Source organism: Alexandromys fortis, unplaced genomic scaffold (genome assembly GCF_014885135.2).
Source record: "Alexandromys fortis isolate MF-2015 unplaced genomic scaffold, M_Fortis_MF-2015_v1.1 scaffold_16, whole genome shotgun sequence".
Classification (NCBI taxonomy): Eukaryota; Metazoa; Chordata; class Mammalia; order Rodentia; family Cricetidae; genus Alexandromys; species Alexandromys fortis.
In genome coordinates, this window is record NW_026067893.1 from 3,419,643 (window position 1) to 3,437,240 (window position 17,598).

The 17,598-nt window shown below is 45.3% G+C and overlaps 1 long non-coding RNA gene across 1 annotated transcript in view; it reads right to left on the bottom strand.

Moving 5' to 3' along the window:
• LOC126505102 (uncharacterized) overlaps nt 1–12,147 on the bottom strand; it is a 48,089-nt gene extending 35,942 nt beyond the window's left edge. Inside the window, exon 1 of the long non-coding RNA XR_007592811.1 lies at nt 12,072–12,147. This is a non-coding gene — a long non-coding RNA (uncharacterized lncRNA). The remainder of the gene's footprint in view (nt 1–12,071) is intronic.
• Nucleotides 12,148–17,598: the final 5,451 nt, after the last annotated feature.

Genomic DNA, 17,598 nt, shown 5'->3' on the forward strand with positions numbered 1-17,598 from the left:
ATATATATAGACACAGTGGAGAGAGAGAGAGACAGAGAGAGAGACAGAGAGAGAGAGAGAGAGAGAGAGAGAGAACAATGTTTCCTCTGGCCCTCTGCTTAACATGTGGCCTCTTTGGATGGCGCTGACCCATGCGCAGCAAACAATTCATTCTCTCTCCTGAGTTACAGAGCAGTACCTTGAGGGCAGGCTCCTTGTATACATGCCTGCCTGCATTACCATCCATACGTCAGGCCTCTGCCAGACTCTTAAAGGCCTCAAAGAGACTTTAAGAAAAAAGACATGTATACTGAGAAACATAAGCAGGTCTTCCAGATTTGAGAAGCTGCAGCTTTTCTTGGTTTTTCGAGACAGGGCTTCTCTGTAGCTTTGGAGCCTGTCCTGGAACTCATTCTTGTAGACCAGGCTGGCCTCGAACTCACAGAGATCCGCCTGCCTCTGCCTCCCAAGTGCTGGGATTAAAGGTGTGCGCCACACTGCTGCACATAGTTTCAAGGTGTATTAGTTCAGGAAGAAGTGGTGTTCCGTGAAAATGGGCTGGTAGCTGCACCCAGGGTGTGTGACATCAAAACCTAGTCCAGGTTCAGAAGCAGAGCCACGTGCAGCTCATGTCTCAGCTCACATCGGCAGGACACTCGCTTCCAGCCATCCTGCTACAGCAAGCTTCTTTCTGTTTGCTAAGGTATTTATTTAACTAATAACAAAAATCTACCATCAGTAGATTCCTATTTATTCCTATTTATTATTAGAACGCGTTTACACCCTCTGTCCAGTTTTACCTGCTCTGTCTTGGGTTGTCACGTGACTTTAATCTGCTGTGACAAGTAAGTGTGGTGCTGACCAAATATTAGAATCCATATTTATTGTTCCTTGGCCCAGCGCTCCATCAATAGCACCCTAGAATTCCCAGAGGAATTTGCTATGTATCAAGGTCAAGAAGCTGTCTGTGTTAGTGGTCTGCTTTCTAGCTGGGGTGACCTTGCATATGGTTTGTCCTGGGTGGTCCTCATTATACCTGTTGTAAGGCAACTAATGCCTCTTAATTGTTCTACATTCCACATGAGCTCTCGAAAGTGTCTGGTTTAGATGATAAATTACAGAGTTATCTTTTTAATCCTCCCCCAGACTCCCATCACAAGCTGGGCAGCCACATATAGATGGGACCTTGGCGTCTTCATTTGTGCTGTGTTATCAAAGGGATTAAATAGGAGCCTCGGGTTGCCATAGAAAGCCATGCTAAACAGCACACACAAGACTTCCATTTCTGGCCTGCTTTCTGAACAGAGCACAAGCTAAAATAAACCTCTGCACCCAGATGTTAGCAGTCAAATTGTGCTGATGAGACACACAGCTGTTTTTCTATGAGAGAGTAAAATACCAAAAGAAATAAATCAGAATTAAGACTTAGATCATACAACAAAATGCTTGACATTTCAAGTGTAGAATTGTTGATGACTGAGTTTGAGTGAAAACCAGCTTAAAATTTCAAAGGCAACAGCAAACATCCAGGGTAATATTTTTTCTTATAAATTAGAAAGTTCCGTGTCTCTAAGTCTGTGTCAATCCTCAATGAAAAAAGTCATGGCATTGGAATAATGTGCAGTTCTAGCTATATTTTTAGCTCAGCAATTTCAACCCAATTTTCGCACTAGTGTTTCATTACAATCAAACATTTCCTGGATGGTTTAAAAACATGAAGCAAATCTGGCCCCTTTTTGGAGCGCTTCTGAATGCAGCATAACTTATTTCCCAAGAATAATGAGATTTCACATAAAAAAATAAGTAGGGCCAGAAAGATGGTTGAGTGAGTAATGACACTAGCCATCAAGACTGGCCACCCTGGAATTCACATGCTGAGAGAGAAAAGCTCAAAAGCCAACCTCTGAGCATGCACACAAACAAGGCCCCAATAAATAAATAAATAAATAAATAAATAAATAAATAAGCAAGCAAGCCAGGCGGTGGTGGTAGTGCACATCTTTAACACAAACACTCGGGAGGCAGAGGCAAGTGAATCCCTGAGTTCAAGGACAGCCTGGTCTACAGAGCTAGTTCCAGGACACACAGAGAAACCTGTCTTGAAAAACCAGAAAACAAAAATAAATAAATAAGTAAATGTAATAGAAATAAACACTAAAGCAATAACCAAAGGTGGTCTTCTTCTTCTTCTCCTCCTCCTCCTCCTCCTCCTCCTCCTCCTCTTCCTCCTCTTCTTCTTCTTCTTCTTCTTCTAAATATTTATTTATTCATTTATTATGTATACAATATTCTGCCTCCATGTATGCCCACATGTCAGAAGAGAGCAACAGATCTCATTACAGAAGGTTGTGAGCCACCATGTGGTTGCTGGGAATTGAACTCAGGACCTCTGGAAGAGCAGCCAGTGCTCTTAACCACTGAGCCATCTCTCCAGCCCCCTTCTTCTTCTTCTTCTTCTTCTTCTTCTTCTTCTTCTTCTTCTTCTTCTTCTTCTTCTTCTTCTTCTTCTTCTTCTTCTTCTTTTCTCCTCCTCTTACTCCTCCTCCTTCTCTTCCTCCTTCTCTTCTTCTTGAAACTGAACTTGCCGTACACATTAAATAATTCAAATCAATGATCTTTCTAAGTCCCTAGCAACACATGAACCAGTAGGGGAGAGCCACCTAATACTTCATGCATTTAGGGGATTACATTAGAAAGACTTTTAGCCTGATTCCGCTTTTATGAATGCAAATGTATGCAGAGCAGACAGATTGGAATCTGTACAATTTAGCAGTGATCGAAACTTGTAATTTTTGAAAGTGGGACAGATGTCCGGACTAGTTACGTCAAGATGCTTCTTATTGAGGAAGAAGCCAAACAAACAACGCTCTCGGAAACAAACAAACAAAGCTGCCGCAAATTGCTGCCCGCTGTTAATGTCTCCCTGGGTTCTAAAGTTGAGCGGTCGCTCGGGGTAGCAGAATTAATATCTCCTGTGTGATCTCTGCATTATTTATCATCCTGTTCTCAAGACACAGCATTGGGGGAAACAGTTGCCCACTCGGGGACTGCACTGGGTGAAAGTCTAAATTAAAGAACAGCTACTTTTCCTGGGCAGCGGAGGACGCTGTGCTTGAGGCAGACTGGCAAACCCGAGGCCCAAACAACACTGAGCATGTGCCGGGTGAAGAAGGCTGGCTCACCCGATCTAGCCACTTAAACTCGCGAGCTTCCATTTGGAACGTCACAGCTTCCAAGATTCATTCAATGATGCTGAGTGCCATGACTACACCAGGCACCGGGAGAGGCAGAGGAAGAGTGTTTGTTCGCCCACAGCCCACAGTCTAGCGGGGAAGACAGGCATCTAAACATACTATCAGGACAGGCTGTTTAATATAATAATAAGCTCATGTGTGAGGTGGCGAGGTGATTGAAATGAATATGGATTAATTCTGACTAGGCCATCAAAAAAGCCTTCATGATCATATGCTTTAAGTTGGTCCATGAAGAGACACTGGAAGGATGCTTTGGTTAGGAGCTGGCCTGAGCGCGCCCCCAAGGGTCCGAGAGCTGGAGGCTCAGTCTTCAGTGTGGCACTGCTAAAGTAAGGAAATCTCTAAGAATCAGGGGGCCAGAGGAAGATGGTCGTGCCACCCAGAGAGCTACTTCAGAAGGGATGTTCTAATGGGCTTCCAGTCAGTTCCCACCAAAGCACGAAACTGGCCTGTGCCTCTTGCTTCCTTGACTTACAATGCAATCGCTCCCACTATAATGCGGTCTGTAGGGATGAAGCCAGAGATGATGGATGCCTAGCACCATGCTCTGACACACACACAGCTGTGATTTCTCCTTTAGATATACCACCAAGCATCAGGTGTTTGTAACAGCAACCCACAATGACCGAAGAGGGTAGCCAAGGCGGAAAACCATCTTCTGCTTCTGCGTAGAGGTTAGACTACATAAACGTAGATGGCTCAGAGAGAGGAGACAGACTGTAGTACGTGTGCTATTAAAGCTTGTGTGTGTACACATTCCTGTGCACCCCTCTGTGGCTTTATTATTTAGGCAAGGTTCTCTCGCTGAACCTGGGGCTTGCTGATTCGGTTACACTGGCTGACCAGCAAGTCTCGGGAATCCTCGATGTTCCCAGTGCTGAGACTACGGGTTCATGCCCGTTTGTTTGTTTTTGTGGATCTGAGGAACAAACTCAGATCTTCCTGCTTGCATGGCCAGCACCTTACCAGGTGAACCATCTCCCCAGCTGCTGGCAAACACTTCTTTGGGTTGGTTGTTTGAAACAGGTTCTCGCTATTCAGCCTTGATTGTCCTGGAACTCTCCACGTAGACCAGCCTGGCAAATTCAGAGATCTACCTGCCTCTGCCTCTCAAATGCTGGGTTTAAAGGCGTGCATCACACCAGCCTCTTTGACACATCTTTATGTGTGGATGGTGTCAAACACCACGGATGTGGGGGGAAGACTAGCTGGGAATAAAACTGGGATGGCTTACCCAGCTTTATTTGGTAGGTTTGAGGAGCTTAAGAAGGGGAGAGGCACCTCAGCAGGCAGAGGAGGATCCAGGAAGCTTAACGACCTCTTCTTTAAGAGCCTTGGTGGGAGGTACTGACCTGCCCCTAGACAGTTATTGGGGATAAATGCCTGCGACACACAGCCCACCCATCCTGCTTTTCCTCCAGGTAGTTCCTGTGTGCCTAGAATCACCCTCACACTAAGCCGGTCTCCACCTCTTTCTTACTGCCCATGCTGGCCTAGTTGTGCATTCTAGAAAATTTCAGACACGACAGCTCCTGGGATATCAGGCTTTGTTCCTGCTTGATTGCCTCCAGCAGCATCCAGATCAAATATTTATATATTCCTCCAGCAAACTAAGAAACAGACAGGGCCTGCACTACAAACGCTCTTTAGACTTCCTGCCATAAACATTCAAAGCAACAAGGTGAGGTGAGGTCTTCTTAGAGAGGGGAAATGATGGGAAGAGTTTGCTTTATAAATTCTTCCTTAAAAATAAAACCAAAATCCCCGCAGAGCTGCGAGACTCATGCATGCCAGGCAGGCACTCTGTTAATGAGCTAGACCTTCAACTCGGTTCTCTACTCTTTTGATTTGGTTTTATTTGTTTTTGTATGTGTGAGTGCGTGTGCCTTCGGTGTGTATCTCCGAGTGTGTGCATGTGGAGACCGGAAGCTGGCATCTGATGTCTTTCTCTATCACTCTGCATCTTACATATCTCTCACTTGAACCCAGAACTCACAGCTTTGACCAGGCTAGCTAATCATCTCTGCCTTTGACATGCTGGAACTACAGGCCAGTCACTGCATTTATGTGGTTACAGAGGCCTCAAATGCTGCTTCTACTTATCTGGCAATATTGTTTTCTGTTTTTGTTTGAATGTCTAGATTTATGGATGTTAACTGGGGTTTTCAAATCTTTCCCTTTCTGCTAGACACAGGCACACAACTCTAATTCCAATGATCTGAAAGGTAAGACAGGAGCATTGTAAACCAGCTGAGCAAACATCAAACTCACCTCCACTCTCATCTAAACACACACACAGACAAGCAAACCTTTATAAATGACCCCAAACACATCAAATTCACCTCTACTCATATAAACATACACACAGAGACATGCACACACACACACACACACACACACACACACACACACACCTTTATGAATGACCATTTTTCTTCCCAAACTCAACAAGAGAGGAATGTTTCTCTGTTTGAGAGACCAAGGCTCTGTCATCCCAAAGACACAGGATCTTCCCTCAGTGACAGAAGAACAGGGTGGCCTATGAGAAGTGGTTTAATAACCTGCCTTTCACCTTAAAAGACCATCTCTTGGAATGATACAGAGATGTGCACTGCTAAGCATTTTCTTGACTTCCATCTACAGCTGCAGAGAGAGCCTTTCATCTCAAGAACAAGATGAAAAAGGCCCTGGGTCCTGGTTGACCAGAAGTCTGTTTACCTGACAGAAGGCATTTAGAGTCCCAGAGCCCAGGGTCAGGTGTATTGGTGAAATGTGTTCAGGAAAACATCAACACTTTTTATGGTGAAGGCTTGCAAGCACATAAGGGAGCAGAAAAAGGGGTAAAATGGACTCTTCGAGCTTGCCCAAGAGTCAGATGATCAAGTATTTGCCACGCAGGCTTCATCCATCCCTTCCTCTCATCTTCTTCCTCTTCCCCTTTCTATTTCTTTTCCTTTATTTCTTTCTTTGCTGCAGTATTAAGCAAATCTCTTTATAAGAGTTTGTTGTATGTCAATAATCCAGTGTATGTAACACTGGGAAAAGATTTAAGCGTTTTAAATTCATTTACTTTGTGTGTGTGCATGTGTTTGGTTTTAATAAAGTCACCAATAATGTGTCAGTATCACATCAAGGAAAGAAATCAAAGCATCTGTCTTTGATGTCACTTAACCAAGTGCCAGCCCAGATTTGAATTCTTATTTTACTGTTCCTGTGTCTTCTGTTGTCCTCTGTTTGTGAGGGTGTCTATGAGTCTGAAGGCTGTCCTATGAATCTGTCTCTCTCTCTCTCTCTCTCTCTCTCTCTCTCTCTCTCTCTCTCTCTCTCTCTCTCTCTCTCTCTCTCTGTGTGTGTGTGTGTGTGTGTGTGTGTTGGTCTGTCTGTCTGTGTCCTAACAGGACGTTTTGCTCTCTCTCTTTTATTAAACAACAAAGAAAGCATCAGATGGGAAGGAATGAGAGTTTCTTTTTGCAAATCCTTAATAGATTTTACATGGCACGAAGTCACTGACTTCTACTGACTCCACCTGACCCAGATAACAAACAAACAAACACTGTCAAGCAACACCTGAAGGCTGCTTTCAGAATGTGTGCTGGATGCTCATTTTATAAGGGCCACGTTCATCCCATTTGATATTTGCGGCAAAACATTATCCTAACACAAACAAAAACACGCCTGCATTACCCTGGGCCAGGGGCAGGAAAGAACACAACTCCAGATTGCAGCTAAACATTAGCTTAAGTTGTAGAAACTGCTTAAATGACAATTCAAGACAGGTAGGCTGATTGTCACATTATTAAAGGCAGGTTAAACAGGCCGAGTACACAGTAGGAAAGGAGTCCTAAGTGACCTCAAGGTGTACTATTAACCCTGCCAGTGAGGGCTAGTAAAAGTTCAAATCTCTTAGAATGTAAGCTACTTTTATCCTAAGGCCCACACACCCATGTAGGCGTGTGCATGTAACAGCATCACACGCGATGGTCACAGGGCAACTTGCGGGAGCCAGTTCTCCTTTTCCAACACATTGAGTTCTGGGGAACAAACTCAGGTCACCAGGCTTAGTGGCAGTGCTCTTACCCACTGAGCCATCAACTTTTGGTTTGGGGGTAGGGTCTCCTTTTTCCATGCCGGTCTCAAACTTGCTGCATGGCCAAGGATGATCTAGACTTTCTAATCCTTCCTCCACCTCCTTAATGCGGGGCTTACAGGTCTTGTTATAAGAGGGGCTGGGGACTGAATTTAGGGCTTCCTGTATGCCAGGCAAGCACTTGGCCTATTGAGCTGTATCCCCAGCCCTGACATTTCCTTATCTAACCATAAGGCCATTATCACACCTGGTCAATGAATAACAATGCTTTAACAGCTAATACCTAGTTCCCAAGAAAGTTTTAAAAACCGTAAGGCTTGAAATCTCTGTTGCTTCTCTGGAGAAAGGCTACACCACAGCCAGCCTTAATAGATTCATTATCAGGAAAAAACTTATATGCTTAGCTTAAGTTTTTATCCTATTACTGCATATCATGCCCCCGTGTATTGTATTAAATGAATAATCTCCCTTTTTAGTGTTTACACACTTCAGATACTTGTACAAAGTTAGCCTCCCTCCCGTCTTTGCTTAGCTGAGCTGCACATATTTAAATCTGCTGGTCTGTGCTCGTAAATCCACCCGTCAGCTCCTCCACCATGTTGCTGCTCAGCTCCGAACTGTGCCCAGCTGCTTTTTATAAAGCCCATACCGAGCAGCCCCAGACCAGATGTAGTCCAAGAGGGGGTCTCACCCAAGATGAACCCCCGCCCGTTCCACCCTGCGCTCAGGCTCAAACCACAAGTTTCTTGTCTGCCACATGAAAATGGAAACAAATGTCTCGTTCTATGCTTTTACTCCATGTCCTTTTTATCTAAAATAGCTTTCTTTCTTTCTCCTCCTCCTCCTCTCTTCTCCCCCTCCTCCTCCTCCTCCTCCTCCTCCTCCTCCTCCTCTGCGTTACAGCACGTGCTCCATCCCTCCCACTAAACGTGTGTCACAGAGCACTTTTCCCCGGATGTGATGCAGGTAGGCATGAGTGTGCCCTGTACACTATGGGTGCATCTCTTGGTGGGTCACCTCCCCTCAGTCCCACTTCAAGGTCTTTGTCTAAAGACAGATCCTATGATGTCACGAGAGCAGCTGCAAGGGACTAATGGAATAACCTAAGTGAAAGGGTTTTAAGGTAATTAGCCCCCATTCCCACCCCAGACAGAGTTTCTCTGTGTAACAGTGCTGGATTTCCTGGAACTCACATAGACTCGCCTGCTTCTGCCTCCCGCGTGCTGCAATTAAAGGTGCAGGCTACCACCGACGGACAATTAGTCCCTTCTTATTACTGGGCACATTCTGAGATCCCCATTGAATGCCTCAATCTGTAGCTAGTACCACACTGACGTCTGTCATCTTCTCTAGACATTTCTATGATATAAATGAGGCAGTAAACTGCTGATGATAAAACAGTGATGAAAGCACCCTAATAAATGCTAAGTAGAACCTGTGAACTATCCACAGCCAGAAATTCCTGTTTTCTATGTCCAGATAGCGGCTAACTGCAGACAATGAGACTGGGACGCGACGCCACAAAGAAGGGCTGCTGTACTAAGGTTAATGCTGTGTCTATAAACGTGTGGACACATCTGGCTCGGGACTGCTCGGCACATTTTACAGGAAACAGCTAGGCATGGTTCAAAGACACGCTCTCAGATGACGGAGGAGATGGGATGGGCTTCCAAGCAGAGTAAATGGGTTAAATGTGTGCAAATAGTTAGGGCTTCTTAATGTACCAGATGCACAGATGTGGACACCCATTCTCTAAAGCCACGTCTACTTGCATCGGTAGCTTATCTACCGAAATCTCTGTTGTCAGGAAATTGTGGCTCACATCTTATTACCCAAAAAAAGAGACGGCATCTCTGAAATGCCCATGATAAGGACCCGCGAGGCGGGAGACTCGCGTGCACCCCCCTCTGTGTGGTCAGGTATGAGCTATATGCAGCTAGTCACTGCTCCCTGTCTCCTGGGCTCCAAGAACCTTACTACCTTATCTGAATCATCTAATTTGGGGTTCAGGACTTTGTGAAGGGGAGTCTTAATACCCCCACTTTACAAGCAAGGGAAGTGAATTAACTTGTCTCAGGTTAACAGCTGATGGTAGCAGCAGCCTGCGTCATCCAGAGCCCATGCAATCAACCACTTGGTTGTTTCAAGTCACAGTTAGGAAGCCCTAAAGACAGACCAGCGTCAACAGACTCTACACACAATACACTCTGCGGTCTTTCCAAGACGCTCATCATCCGGTAAAAGAGGGCTATGCATGTGGATGTCCCCATCACAGGCAACTGTTATCAGCTACCCGGTGCCTAAGAAAATGCTACTCAGACAGAATTTCAGCTTCATTTCCTTCGAGAAAAACGATGGCTAATCACTTTGTCCTTCAATTCCATAACCCTCAATTATCTAGAAATCACTAAAGACCGTCAATTTCATTTTTGCTTCATTCAAATGTCCGTCACCTAATGAGTCTCCCGTTTGTAGTTTACGACCTCAATCAGTCATTATTGCTCCGTACTCATTTCTAACTGGGTGTCTGCCTCCTGCTTCCTCCTCTGTAGCTGTGCTAGTGCAGGCTCCGTAAGCAAAGCTGCATATGAGCCGGTCTCTGCTCTGAAGCATCGCTGAGTCCTTACGAAGCTTCAAGGCTCAATGACATCATCCCAGATGACTCAGACCCTTTTCTCCATTCAGACTGGACTCCTACTGACTGACCCTGTCCTCTGCCATCTTTGCAGGACTAATCTCTCCCTCAGCTGCTCTGTCCCCTTGGGTCTCTGGTGACTCCAAGCCTGTCTTCCAACGACGTCCTGTGCTCTCTCCTCTCCTTTCAGCAGGAATGTAACAGATGTTTTCAGGAACATCTTTTTGTTCCATTAAGCCCTTCTGACAGACACACTCACGGATGATGTGGTCCACAGCCCTGCACTGCTCTCTCTCGCTCTCTCTCTCTCTTTCCCTCTCTCCTTCTTGAAATCCCTTCTCAAGTTAAGTGAAGGCTCTTAAAGGCCTGAACCATGTCTCTTGTACACCATGCCTTATCCCCTCAGAGGAAAGTCACTTGTGAATATTTTGACAACTGCTGTATTTGAGTTACAGAGTAAGATGAGCCCAGTCATACTGTCAGCTCTGAGAACTCAGGGAACATTAGTGACTTGATATGGCCTCTGAGTGCTGTCCTGGCTAACACAGGAATTTGGAGTTAGAAGCCACTTGTCTGTGCTCTCTTCTCTTAGAACAGAAAGAGGAGAAGGTGAAATATTTCAAAGCACCCCAAAACACGAAAAATTGTGTTCTTTAGACTACTTCTCGGCAGATTATGATTTTTAGTGTGTGTGAGTATATATGTGTGTATGTGTGTGAGTGTATGTGAGACTGTGTGTATTTGAGTGTTTTGTGACTATGTGTGTATGTAAGTATATATGTGTCTGAATGTGTGAGGCTGTGTATGTGTGTGAGTGTGAGACTGTGTGTATTTGTGTGTATGTATGTGAGTGTGTATGTGTGTGTGAGTGTATGTGACTGTGTGTATTTGAGTGTGTGTGTGTGTGTGTGTGTGTGTGTGTGTAGAGGCCACAGCTCAGCCTTGGTTCCCTTTCCTCAGGATGCCTTCCACTGTTTTCTGGGATTTGCAGACTGGTCTTGGTTCTCCAGCCTTTTGTCTCTGCCTCCCCAGGGCTGGGATCAGCAGCATGTGCCATCCACTCGGCTTTTCTCCATGGATCTGGGGCCAAACTCAGGTCCTCTGCTGGCACAACAGGCGTCCTAGCAACTGAGCGTGCTCCTTTGACGACTGGTTCCTACGGAACCTAGATAACTGTAACATTAGTTCCACAAGTCAGTTTCTCAAACACTCTTAGGATACGGTAGGTTCCATTTTTACCAAAAACAGACCAAATAATCTCAAAATTCTTTCAACTATAAATGCCGGGGGGGGGGGGGGGGGATAATTTAAGTATACAGAAAACCTCAAGGGAGTACCAAATTCTACCCTGATGGTAACAAGACACTGGATAATGCTTAGAGACATCAGGGAGTGAAGGATGCAGGGTAAACTGAGAGAAAACAAAGGGAAGATGGGGAACAAACGCACTTTGGGAAGAAGACAGAACGGGCAGACGCAGTTGAAGTAGGTGCTCTGTCATGATTCTCCAGTAGATCTAACGGTAGATAGGGCTGATGGGTGGACAGACAGATGACTGATGGACAGACACATAGAAGACGGATAGAAATATAGACACGTACTCATTTCCTTGTTTCCGGTCTTTGAGCGAAAGCATTTGTTGGCTTTTTTGTTCAATAGGTATGTTACCGGCTACAGGATTTTGAAGGTTGGTTATCGGGTTATAAAAACTGCACATTGGTGTTTTCTAGTCTTTACATGGTTATGATTTCATTTAAAATAACTTTGTTTCTTTCACCCATTAAGTTGCTTTGAAGTTTGTTATTTAATTTCTAAATACTAGGGGAATTCTCTGATTGGTCTCATGTTGGAAATCACCAAATATGTGACTATAAAATACATGGGGGGAGGTTGGAGGTGGGGGAAGGGAGACGGGGGCGTGAGGGAGAGACTGGGGGCATGGGGGAAGGTTGGGGTGGGGAACACAAACACCTCTGTAAATAGCTCAGAGAACATTTAGTGCCAGTGCCCTTGTGGCACGCCGGAATCCCGAGGCACTGCTGGAAAGCTTTGAGACCCTGCTCCTGGCAGCTACCAAAGCTCCACACACGTACACTGTATGTATGACCTTACGTACCTTTAGGTTGTGCACCTTACTCCACGGTTGGATGCAGCCGATGCAAGTGAGGACGCATTTCTCACCAGGAAGCAAATACTAGAGAGCTCATCTGAAACCGAAGCAGTGCGTTGTCATGGAGTAAAACACAGAGGGCGGTGCTAAGCACAGAGACACCAACAGTAAAGGAACACAAAGCCGTGTCAAACGCTTCCTGACTCCCTCCCGATGTTTGTGTGATGTCCGGATTAGCTCCCTTCCTGTTGCTGCGACAATACACCATGACCAACTTTCAGAAGGGAGGGTCTGTCTGTGTTTATGGTTTCAGAGGGCTCGGTTCCGTCAGACAGGCATGGAGGCTGAGGTAGGAAGCTGAGAGTTCAGATCATCAACTGTGAGCAGAAAGCAGAGTGAACCGGAGGTGATGTGGGGCTTTTCATCTCAAAGGGTGACCTTCTTCCTCCAGCAAGGCTGTCATCCACACACACACACATACACACACACACCCGGGGCCAAGTCTTCATCCAAATATCAGATCCTAGTGGACATGCCCATTCAGTCACAACAGCCCAACCCCAGCACGGTTAGTTAGAAAGTAGAGCTTAGATAAAGCCATGCGTTAGAGCCCACGATGAGATTAGTGCCCTGTGTGAAGAGAAGGGGACAAAGGACTTTCTTCTCTATCCCAAGAGGACTTGGTGAGCCAGAAGAGACTTGATCAGAAACAAGACCATGTTGGCACTCTGCCCCAGAGAAAACAGCTGCTGGCTGGGCCAATCCCATCTGTGGTATTTGCTATAACAGCCTGGGCTAAGACAGCAACAAAATAAAGAACACACACACATCACACACACACACACATCACACACACACACCACACACACCACACACACACACATCACACACACACCACACACACACATACACCACACACCACACCACACACACACATCACACACACCACACACACAATCTTGAGCAGACATGGATGTGCACAGACGTGTGCTTACACTTATATAAAGCACAAAACAGACGCGATAGTAAAACGCACAGTGTGTAGTGGGTGGGAGCAGGGTGTGAGTGACCCCCAAAGCTGCAGAGCCTAGGGGCAGGCAGGGCTAGGAGTGTTCTGCTGCTGGATTTCCACACTGGTTACAAATGTGTCCTGTCTCTGAAACCACGTGAAGCTATATGCTGATGAACAATTCTCTGCATACATATTGAGTCGTTAATAGAAGTTTAAAGATACATGTTCACAGAAAGCCTGATGAAGAAATAAGACAACACGGAGCTTTGGGACACAGCTCAGTGGTAGGACAATGTCTGAACATGAATGAGGTCCTGGGTTCAATCCTTTGCGCCATGGGGAGGGAGAGGCAGATTTTAAATAATGCACTATATATAATATACTGTGATGTTTTAGAAATAGAACAGAATATAACAGTCACTGCAGAAGGAAGCATCTGGAAAAGAGATTGAGGAAACTCAGGACTAAAAGCAGAAGGATAAAGGGATGGGAACCATGAAAGAGGGGTTGGATGCCCACGATGAAACGTGAGCGTACGAAAGACTAATAACTAGAAGACGTGTACAATACAAGAAATGAAGGGCGAAAACCCTCCAGAATCAATAAATGCAGTAAAACCCAAGTTCCCGAGGAATGAGGTTCTGAGAACACAAAGCCCAGGACTTGACTCTGGCAGGGTTCTTAGAGACAGGCCAAGCTGTCTCCTTCGTCAAAGGTGAGTCCTCAGAGATGAAGGATTCGCCCCCCACCAAAGAGCTGACTAATGATGGGACAGAACTAATCTTATTACACAGTTTTCCAAGAGAAATGAGTAGAAAACAATCCCTCACAACTTTATGACTGGCTTTAGCACTTTTCACAGCAATCTGAAAACATACCATGTTGCTAATGAAGGTACTGCCAATCTGGGTGCCATGAAATGTGTTCATCACATCTGCATTAACAGAGGACCAGGGCAGCTAGAACCGCTGGCACAATATCCAAGGAAAGCCGTCTATTTACAATTTAAGGTTAATACAATAATTTCAGTGCCCAAATGTCACATGGTTATCTTCATCTGTTTGATAACCGCACGGCACTTTAGAGCGCCTTTGAATCACGTTTTCCATTATCCAGATCATGATGCAATGAAAATTACTTTCTTCCTTTGAAACAGAACTCACCGGCTAACTGAACCTGTAGATGTTTACTGTTTGACATGGATTTCAATCAGAGGGGCAGAAACTGAACCGTTCAGATGGGTGACTCCCAATGAGTCAGAAACCAACAATTAATTCACTACGGAAAAAAGGAGGATCCAGTGAGCACAGGGAAATGGGAGTTTATCCCTTGCTCACCAATCGCAAGGTTGAGTTTGTAAAGAACAAATTCCCATTATTTTGATGTTCGTAGATTTTAAGGTCAGGAAATAATTCTTTGACTATTTTAAACAACTTTCAAGTGAACAAAATATTTCTCAAAAACGTAAGGCTTAAAGAATCAAAATCAAAAGGGCATGCAGATGGTGGTGGTGCACGCCTTTAAACCCAGCAGTTGGGAGGCAGAGGCAAGCGGATCTCTGTGGGTTCGAGGTCTACAAAGTGAGTTCCAGGACGGCCAGGACTGTTATACAGAGAAACCCTGTTTCGGAAGAGAGAGACAGAGACAGAGAGAGAAGAATGAAAATGAGGTGATTTGGTATGCCCCATCCTGGGGTATCTTCAGAAAATTCTAACTTGCCTTTGCCTGTAAGTAAAATGACTTTATCATGCCAAGTATCTTCAGGCCTAAGATACATAACTCACATATATTTCTCCCACGTTTTGATGAAAATTTTAGAAAGGATGAATCTTTAACTTGCTCAGAGCTTTCTGTCTTGGTTCTAGCTACCCATGAAAGTGAAAATACTTTAATATATTTCAACTGCTTTGGAGGAAGAAACGAGTCGGCAAGTATGGGCAGCAGAACCGAAGTTGAAAAGGCAAGACATGTGGTCTCGGTGCTGCCGGCTTGGCGGGCTCCGGCGTCTGCGAGACGGGCCTCTGGCATGCCTGGGAGGACGATCTGGCCAGGTTAACTGAAGCAGGAGACCTATGTTAACAGGGCCATTCCCGAGGCGGGGGTTCTGGACTGTGTGGAAGGGAGAGAGCCCGTGAGTGCTAACACGTGTGGCTTGCTAGTGCTGTCTGCGGACTGCGCTGAGCAGCTTGGCTTCCCTGCTCTGACCGGCTGTACCCCTGAACTGGAGCCAAAATAAGCACTTCCCCTATTGGTCGCCTTTGTCAGGACCTGGAGAAGAGACCAAGACAGGCCATGAAAAATATTTCTGCTAAGCGCTTACTGCACATAAGTCATGTAACAGAGAAAGAAACCATCGAGACATTTATTTATACGAATGAAGAAAGTATAGAGACAAACGGCCCAGAGCAGAGAGACTTTAGCAACCACATGTGAAATCCCCAACAAATGGTGAGACCACAAAACTGTGTGTACTGCATCGCCTACGGTAACCACGAACTGAGACGCACTTAAGTGCGCACCAATAGGAGAGCAGTTTAGAGGAGCGGAGTCAGAGTGTTGTGGCCGAGATGATCGCGAAGACTAAACACACACGAAAAGTCAGTCAAAGCATAAGTGTCCGATTACATGAATAAAAGGGGGATACAATACAAAAATAAAGTCTGAAATGGTTGTATTAGGATGAGGAGCATTATGGGTAGGTTTTTGACTTGTGCAATTTTCCTCAGCATTTTCAAACCAAAGGAAAGGACTGGCTACCATTTCTGGAACCTACTCGCTATTCCAGAGTCCACTCTTTCCTATCAGAAGACAGAAGACAAAAGAAATCGCTCAGCCACGTGGTCAATTCGGACTCCAGCTGTTCACAAAGACACGCCATACACAGCCTACGCCATTCCAAAGGGCAGCGGGATCCACTGCCATCTTTGCTACACCAAACACAGGGCACCAGGCAGGTGTGAGAAACCTGACAGACGTTCCGGGTCTCACTCCACAGCCCTAGCTGGCCCGGAACTCACAGAGATCCTCCTGCCTCTGCCTCCTCAGTGCCAGGATTAAAGGTTGCACCATGACAGTTGGATCAAACTTACAAACCTTCTAATTTACAAATTTACCAGGATATCAATACTCTTCTTTTTCTGTATTATACTAAGAATTAGTTTTTAAATTAGAAAAAGTTCATTTCTTATGTGTGGAGGGGTGGGGCGGGCGTGCTCACGCTACGGAGAAGATGCAGACAGCTTGCTGGTGTTGGTTCTCTCCTCCCACCACGCAGGCTGCCCATGAACAACCAGGCGTGGGGGCAAGTACCTCTCTTTACCTGACGAGCCGTCTTGCCTGCTCAGAAGTAGTTTTAACATTTTTATTAAAAATGTTGCCAATATGCTGATAGTATTCTGTTGAAGCATCTAACTTTTTATATTAGGTTTACATTACAGTAACCATATTAAGACCATCAATTTATTTATTTAGTTAGTTACAGGAAACAACTTTTAAAAAGAATGGTAATCTGAAAAGCATACAAACTTGTATTTTATAAAATATTTAATAAATCTTCTTTTTGAAAATACACTTTAGAAAATGAAGCTCTGAATGTTGTCACAGCTGCATGATACATTCTATCCCTACATGACACAGGGGTGCAGGCTGTAATCGCTGCAGCTGAACATATCTGCATAATACATACATGACACAGGGGTGCAGGCTGTAATGGCTGCAGTTGAACATATATATGCACGATACATTACATCCCTACATGACACAGGGGTGTGCGCCTGTAATGGCTGCAGTTGAACATATCTGCACGATACATTACATCCCTACATGACATAGGGGTGCATGCCTGTAATGGCTGCAGTTGGGAGTGGAAACAGGAGGAGCCTGGCTACACAGCGAGTGAAGTCATCCTGGCTTTAATTAGATACCTTTTAAAGTAACTATTTTATCTGTGTATGCATGGAGACATGCGCATTCACGGATGCCACAAGGACAGACATGGGTGTTGAGTCCCTTCAGGTCTGCGTAGCAGGAGCCACCTGATGTGGGTGAGGCACGGTGGAAAAGCAATGAGTCCTCTTAACCTCTTAACCACGTTTCCAACACCACTATCTGGGGTTAAGGTGATCTTGTCTCCAAGAACCCAAAACACACAAATAAATGAACAATACATACTCCCATAACAAAAAAATTAGGTACTCATGAAATTTGCTATTTTAAAAAGTGACACATCCTCAAGGTCACATTGAAGGGATGAGAACTCCTGAGTTTTGTGAAACAAGCATTTGAGAGCTGTGGGAGCTGAGGATGCTGGACCGCTCTCCCCATGACACAGAATCACCTGAAGGAGCTGTGGGGGCTGAGGATGCTGGACCGCTCTCCCCATGACACAGTATCACCTGGAGGAGCTGTGGGGGCTGAGGATGCTGGACCGCTCTCCCCATGACACAGTATCACCTGAAGGAATAAACAATACAGAAACCATGCCAGGGATCCAGAGCTCCACTGAGAGGCACAGACACACAC